General features: G+C 38.1%; 1 pseudogene; it reads left to right on the top strand.

Annotated features, from left to right (window-relative positions):
- Positions 1 to 74: 74 nt before the first annotated feature.
- On the top strand, positions 75 to 7,945 carry LOC104867236 (annotated as a pseudogene).
- Positions 7,946 to 8,578: the final 633 nt, after the last annotated feature.

The raw sequence follows: 8,578 nt of genomic DNA, 5'->3' as shown, positions 1-8,578 counted from the left end.
AAAAACAAAACAAAACAAAACAAAACAAACAAAAAAAAAACCCAAAACAAAACCCACCACCACCACCAACAAAAAAACACTATACAGCAAAAGTTCCCATTCCAAGCTATTCTATTCCAGCAACAAAACATATACTATACTATAATGGCTTGGAGAACAGACCAGGAAAAAGATGCTTTTCAACTTATAGTCACAATTTTCATCAGTGCCTGTATCTGTGGTCCACAGAAGTGATGCCATTTATAATGTGTGGAGAAAATATTAGTGAAGAACTAAGATGTCTAACACTATCAAGAAGTACAGAAGGCAATACTAATAATCAGACCTGATTCTGGAAATCCTCTTGATACTATATTAAAGGTTTGGGATACTTTATATAGAAGTTTCTTGTTATTGAGAACTCATAAGGCTATAAGTTGCTATCATCTTACCTTTGAGTTATTCAGGGGGATGGAGTAGATGTTAATACTTTACAACGGTTTGAATAAAGTAAGAAACGAAAAAAGTAGAGCACTGAAAATGTTTCCTTCTGTTCTTGTGGAGTTTTCCTACATAAATTAATAAGAGATCTCTTAATTGTTCCTTCAAGTGAAGCCTTGTGGTCACCAATGGCCTCAGGATTATTATTTTCAAGGACTCAGTTGTTGGTCCCAGTAAAAGGTCCAAAAAGGGCAGATTATCTTTATATAGGACACCATCAAGGAATATGGTTACATTTGAGGAGGGAAAAGAAGGTCTTGAGGAGGATAGTCAAGATTTCCTCCATACTGTCTTCAAGAATGGAAAGGTAACAAAAAGTTCCTCGTTTGATGAAGGAAGGATGCACAGCTGAACGTGAAACCAGAGGTAACACTTTGTCTTGTGACTGGATTGTGTGCGTGCCTGTGTGGACTTGCATGTGTGTGTGTGTGTACCTGTGTGAGATGATATAATATATAACATTCACTGTACAGATGTGTGGGAGTGTCTCTCTGTTTTGTGATACATTACAGCCAAATTACCATATTTGTCAGTTTATGGACATATTGCCTGTTTTTTCTTTTTTTTCCAGTGTTTAGGTGATCTCAACTTAGGTACTACAAACGCACTACAAGAAATTAATACTACAGTAAGCTTTTTAGGGCCCAGTGCCAATAGATGGTAACTCACTCTGGTATTGATATTTTCATAAAAAGCAGAACCAAGAAACTTTGATATATAAGTAAAGGTCACATAAAGCAGATTTGGATAAAATAATAGGATTGCTTTATGTTTATGTTTAACAGGTATTTTTGTGCAAATCGTGTAAATGTATTTAGAGTTTCAGTGATTTAATGATCTTTCCACCTTTTCATGATTTTTATGAGCACAGCTTTTCAAGAAAATACTTGAAAATAAATTACCTTGCCTTTTGTCCATTAATCAGCAAATAAAGCAAAGCTAGATTTACACACAATGTCGTAAAGTTGTTTGTGTTATTGTGGTGATTGAAAATTATGTTAGGATGTACTCTACAGAATTATTAAACTCTCTGCCCTCTGGAGAGGGCATTCAACACCTAAGATATTAATAGTTCTTATGAAAATTTCTAGGCACTGTACAGTTTTATACTTTGGTCATTGTAGTATAGAAATGCCAAATTTGCAAAAGAAACAAAAGATCTCTACACTGAAAACTACAGCACTCTGAAAAAGGAAATTGAAGAGGATATAAAAAAATGGAAAGATGTCCCCTGCTCCTGGGTAGGAAGAATCAACATAGTGAAAATGGCCATACTACCAAAACTGCTATATACATTCAATGCAATGCCAATTGAAATTCCAACACTATATTTCTCAGAACTAGAAAAAAATCCAAAAATTCATTTGGAACCATAAGAGACCTAGAATAGCAAAAGGCATTTTAGGCAACAGACACATGGCACCAGGTGCAACAATTCCCAATTTGAAAGTATACTACAAAGCCACTGTGATAAAAACAGCATGGTACTGGCAAAGAAATAGGCCTGAGAATCAGTGGAACAGACTGGAAGACACAAAAACAAATGCAGATGTACTCAGCTACCTCATCTTTGACAAAGGAGCTCACCATCCTCAGTGGAGGAAAGATAGCCTCTTTAATAAATGGTGTTGGAAAAACTGGATGTCAACCTGCCACAGATTAAAATTAGACCCTTATCTTTCGCCATGCACTAAATTAAAATCCAAATGGATTAAAGATCTAAATATTAAAACAGAAACATTAAACTTGCTGGAAGGTAAGTTAGGCAGAACTCTGGAAGACATTGGTATAGGAAAAGACTTTATGAACAAATCCTCAGTAGCACGGGAACTAGCAGAAAGAATCAACAACTGGGATCTCATCTTACTAAAAAGCTTCTGTACTTCAAAAGAAACCATTAGCAGAACTAAGAGACAATCTACAATGTGGGAAAAAATTTTTACCAGCTGTACCTCAGACAAAGGACTATTATCAAGGATATATAAAGAACTCAAAACAATCAGTCCCCCCAAATATAAAGACCCGATCCAAAAATGGGCATCCGAAATGAACAGACATTTCTCATACAAAGAAGTGAAAGCAGCAAGAAAATATATGAAAAAATGTTCCACATCACTGGTCATTCGAGAGATGCAGATGAAAACAACACTGAGATTCCACCTCACCCCACAAAGAATGGCTGCTATCAAGAAATCACACAATAACAAATGTTGGCGGGGTTGTGGGGAGAAAGGAACCCTCCTCCATTGTTGGTGGGAGTGCAGACTAGTGCAACCACTATGGAAATCAATATGGAGATACCTCAAAGAGCTTGGACTGGAGGTTCCATTTGACCCAGCCATCCCTCTGTTGGGTATCTTTCCAAGAGAACTAAAAGAATCATATCACAGAGAAGTATGTGCACCCATGTTTATAGCGGCACAGTTTGTAATAGCTAAATCTTGGAAACAACCTATTTGCCCATCCGTTGGAAACTGGATAAAGAAGTTGTGGTTTTTCTATAAAATGGAATATTACTCAGCCATAAAGAGCGAGAGAATAGATTCATTCATAGGAAAATGGATACATATTGAAGATATACTCCTAAGTGAAATAAATAAGTCCCACATGTGTAAATACCAAATAGTTTCCCTGGTGTGAATATTCTGCAACAATGCATAAGATTCTAATAAGATTACTGACATTTAGAAATGGGAGGAAAGGAGCTAAAGGTGTAGGGAAGGTGTGATACGTAGGGGAAGAACAAAAAGGGAAAAGAAAAAAATGTGAGAGAATGAAAAGATGAAAATAAAGTGTTTGTAGATGGGGAGGGGAGGAGGGGGTGAATGGAGGGCAGAGGTAAGGGGAAAAAATGAGAATCAAGACTTGCCATGTAGAGGTACAAGATCTCAACAATGAATGTAACTGTACTGTATCCCTAAAATGTACCAATAAACTCAATTAAAGCTGAAAAAGAAAAAGAAATGCCAAATTTGAAAGGCCTGTACTACAGTTTTTATGTCAAAAACTGCCTGTGACTCTGAAATAAACCTGAGAACTTTTAAGAGATAATTTTTGAGAGAATTTCTACTTCCACTGTAGAATATATAAATAAATATTAAATATTGACAAAAATGGAAATAGTATATTTTAAAGTAATCACACTTCTGAATTTAGTTTTCATATTCTATGGTTGGTTTGACTTACTGAATTAACTGGAGGAGGTAGTGAGTGTTCTTATTTTAAATATTTTGATTGTATTTTTTATTAAGTTTTTATAAAACTAAACCGGAAATATAAATTAGAAAAAACAAGGAAAAAACTTTTATTCTACTGTTTAACTTGAGATAGGGAGATACATGAACTGCATGTCTCAAAAAGAAAAGAATTCAATACATGTAGTTGCTCTTTGATTCTTATACATAGCAGACAAATGGAAAGTAAATTGACATTCTGTCATTTCTGTTTCAATAAGCTAGGAAAATATTAACTTCAAACAAAACTAAAATAAGTTACCTTTCTATTAGAGACCAAATGCTGGATACTAGTCTGGAATATAATAGAAACTTTTCTGTGGGGAAAAATACTTGCCTCAGTTATAGAGTGTCTTATTTGACTGAATTCCCAAGCAGAGCAGCAGAGTTGTTTTTATTTTTGATGCTAATCTTTACAAAAAACTGGAATGCTACTTTTTCCCTTCTTGAGGAAGACAGTGTCCTTTAGGCAGAAAATGAACGTCTGATAAAAAGTACTAGAAATGTTAAAGTATACTTGTCTCTGCTCTTACGCAGAGACATAGTCTTGAGGGAAGACATGAGATCTCATCATCATGATCACATTTTTAAAAAGCCCCGAACTTCTCAACAATTATTTATAGTATATACTTTGGTGCCTTAATGGAACTAGCTTAAAATACAGTGATTTATTTCAATGGCATTAAAATCAAGATGATATAGAGAGATTTGAAATGATTGATCTATTATCTCAAAATAATGTCTCTGCCAGAATCTACTTGATAGTTTTTACTGACTCTTCAAAAAATGTTCAATTTGGAAAAAGAAATAGACATGTCTGGACAGTGTCTAAACGGATGATGTTATTCATTTCTTTTCTCAGAAAAAAAAGACTTTGAGAGCAGAATGGTTTTTATTTTAGTGCTATCAGATTGATCAAGCCATTGGAGCGCAAGGTTTCGATTGAGAAAGGAATGTGTCCAGACCTGTTAATTAATGCAGCAGAGCAGATTGCAATGGCAAAGCAGGCTTCTCACCCCAGAGGAGGGCCTTCCAGGGAACACACTTTGTTACACTCCTGGTGCTGATGTATAAATCAGCGATCAGACTTCAGGAACAAGGAAACTCTAGTTAGCCTGTGATTTACATGATTTTTCCGGGAGGGATGGCTTTACTTTGTTCACCCCTGTATTCTTTAGTTCACTGCAAATTCCCTTTAAATATTTATCGTTAAAAAAAGAATATCCCCACTTATGCTTCAAGTTACAACAAAACACCTGACATGAGCAATAGGAAACAATTACAGTGACTGAGACTTTTTTAAATGGCACAACTCCAATACACACAAACTTTGAAATGCCCCTGTTTGAGGTTGTCTGTGTTATACGATGAGTGGATGGAATTTTTTTTCGTCATCTACAAAAGTTCAAGGAGATTATCTGGCGGGGAGTCCAACAGATAAAAAGGAGAAGCCACTGTTTAATTTTGTTTGTTTGTTTTTGTAGCTAAATAAAGTGATTGTCCTAGATATGTTCAAATTTACCATCTGGCTCTCATTCGATATTCTCTTGGTTTAGAAAAAACCACAACATCCAGGACTGCCTATTACGGCTATTCTGATTAAGATGAGATGGGAGGACAGATGGTAGAATTATTTTGATGAGGACACTGAGCTACTTACATTTTGGTAGCGGAGAGGCTGGTGGATATTTGGGTCGAAACTGCAAGTTGAATGTCACATACAGAAAAGTTTCTCTGCCGAAATCATCACTCAGGGAAAGTAAAAATTTTGAAAAACATATATGTACATTTGCATTTATAAACATTTTCAGTGATTATTACTGTTTGTTGCAGTCAAGATTTATTGAGAATTTGTGTAGCAGGGAACATACTAAGGTCTTGTGTTAGGTCTTATTCTGTTCTCAACCCTTAGAATTAGGCATTCCTATTATTCTAGATTTCCAAAATAAACTAAGGCTTTGAAAGTTATATATTTTTCCCAAGGTCAAATAACTAACAAGGAGACGAAAGGGAGTCTCGAAACCGGTCAGATTCTGAAGTTCTCCCTGAGGATGCTACACTGCTTTTGGTGACCTTTAACAATTGCTAAAGCAGCTGGATCATATTTATCTGCTTCACTTTTTCATTTAACATTATTTTTGCCATTGTCAATCCTGTGTTTCCACTTTTTCTTTGATAAATGCTTCTGATTTCTCTGAAGCTCAGGGAGTTTTCAAGTAATAAGGCATCAAATGCGCCATGGAATTCTAGATGCCGCCTCTCCAGTCCTTTCCATTTTCCTCCCCTACCGTAGTTCTTTACTTGCTATACAAAATAGCACTGATCACTGTCTAGCCCCCCGCGGTTCTGCTAACATGCACAATTAGCTTTGCCATCTCTCTCGGGCCTTGCAGGACATTAATATCTGACTGATTGCACCCATCAATCAACAGGCCACGTTTTGAATTCTTTTTCAGTCCTCAGATATATTAGATTATAGCTTTGCCGAGTCAAATCTTGGTCACTCTGTGGTTTTCTCCTCAATTTATTCTTCTGTCATTGCAGCAACTCCCAATTTAGAATCAGATTTCATTACTACAGTGTTTTCGCGTTCTCCCAGATTGTTAATAAAGATGTTAAACCTGAGCAGACCTTCCAAGTGACCCCACGGGTTCCATTTGTGTGTCCTTTCAGGGACACCATCCAGGAATAGTGTCAAGCGAATACAAACTATGAGATCACATTGCAAGAAGCTCCTAAACTTGTTATCAAGGGTCAAAAGAACTCCCCGTGGGGCAATCAAATGGAGATTGGCAACATCAGGAATAAAACATGAATTAAGAACTAGGGAGCACAGGAAAGAGGACACAGAGATAAAATGAGGAACCATGTCTGTAGTGCTACGGTTGTTATTATTTTTTAAAAATGACATTTCCCCAGTTTGAGAAATAGCTAATATTGTATTACTTTTACAGCACAGGTTTGTTTTTCACCTCTTTGAAATCATGATACGGAGGTGAGTGTTACTTCCACTCAGTGCGTGGTAAAGGAGCTACACAGAGACTTGGCAAAGTCCTCTTTGGCATCAAATCAAAGTTTATCAGTCAGCACTAGGTCTTGTCAGGTGTTTGGAATTGAATAATGTAATGGAGCGACTTGCACATTATGAGTGCACAGTAAACATTTGTTTAATAAAATCCTTTATAATCTATGCAGAAACTCTGACATGAAGCTTGCCAGAGATGTTTTGATAAGACCCACAGCAGCCTGATCCCTGCCTGGTCTCCCTAGCCTATGGGGCTATTAATTGCACTGGAAGTGATGACTCGCTGTCTTAGGCTGCTTGGGCTGCTATAGACAAAGCCACTAACTGAGCGGCTCAAACAAGAGAAATTAATTTTCCCACAGACTGAGGTTGGAAGTCCATGTTAAGGTGAAGCATCTGTCCCCAGATTGCACATAGTCATGGTCTTACTGCTTCCTCACAGGGCCTCTCTGTTCCCCTGTGGCAAGCCAGTGTCTCTTGCCATGTTTTATAAGGAAGGCAGTTCTATTGGGATGGGGCTCCTCCTTTATGGTCTCATGCAAGCTTAACCACCTCTCTAAAATCCTAGCTCCAAGTGCAGTCATGTTGGGGGTTAGGCCTCACCTAATGTGCACTGTTTTTGGAAATAAACTTTAACTCGTAGTACTTGCTGATGCTTCTTACCTTTTCCACCGTGGAGATGTAATTCTCATCCAAGTGGGTTCCATTTGCTTTATGCTTACCTCTTGCTGTTGCTCAAGTACCAACCCCAGTCCACCAAGGGTGAGACTTGGCTAAGAGTCTCTAAGTAGTTAGCACTCCTGCCTGCCATGTTGCAGTACTGTGACTTGGGAGACATAAGGCCATTCTTAGCATCATGAGCCTGGGGCAGCTCTGCCTGAGATCACACTTTGTGTTTCTGACCCCTTAAGAGAGGGCAACCCATGTCTGTTGCATTGGCTTCATTAGTGTTGCTCTAAAGTTTTTGTCCACTTATAACCTGGGAATATAATCTCCTTTGGAAATCCTGCTTTATTTTCCAGGTGCTTTCAGAAGATGAAGTATGCTGAATTTAGGTGGAATCTAAATCCCATAACTGGTGTCATTATAGATGAGGAGACAGAACACTGAAGGTGGAGACCAGATACAGAAGAAAAGCAACCATGTGAAGGTGGAGGAAGAAAGCATAGCAGTGCAGCTGCCGGCCGAGGAAAGCCAAGGATGCTGACAGACACCGGCAGCTAAGAGAGAGAAGCCTCTGGATGGAACCAACCTTGCTGACACCGTGCTTTTGGACTTCTGGACGCCATGAATTATTGCAAGCTACCTAGTGTATGGTATATTTGTTACTGCTTTTGGAAGAAACTAATACAGCTGCTCTGTTCCCTGCAGCTGCAGTCTTCCCTAACACATATCACTCTCTGGTTCTCCTGAGCCCAAGCCCCCCAGCTGTCCTGAACCCACTGAACTGTGTGCCCACCTTGCCCTGCACAGCCACCGATTGGAAGGCATTTCTATCCCTGCTTGGCCAACCCCGCTGTTGGTCCCTGTTTTAAACATCCCTTTGGAAAGATTATTTTTTTCAGAACTTGATCTAAACTAGCCAGTTTTCCAGGTCACAGTGAAATGATTTAAGTTCTTTCTTCACCCTGAATAATATCTGACTTTAAAAATTTTTAAATTCATTTTCTTCCCTAACCGGAGCATATGTTCCATGGGAGCAGAGACTATGGCTGTCTTGTTCGTGGCTGCCCCCAGAACTCTGCCCAGACTGATGAGTTTTGGTTGATGAGCTAATGTTATCTTTAACATGACATATCTGTCATCGAAACCTCCCTCTATTTCTCCTTCACCTTGTCGT

This window comes from Fukomys damarensis, unplaced genomic scaffold (assembly GCF_012274545.1).
Source record: "Fukomys damarensis isolate Sample0158 unplaced genomic scaffold, DMR_v1.0_HiC HiC_scaffold_1, whole genome shotgun sequence".
NCBI lineage: Eukaryota > Metazoa > Chordata > Mammalia > Rodentia > Bathyergidae > Fukomys > Fukomys damarensis.
This window is presented reverse-complemented; position numbering and strand designations above follow the sequence as displayed.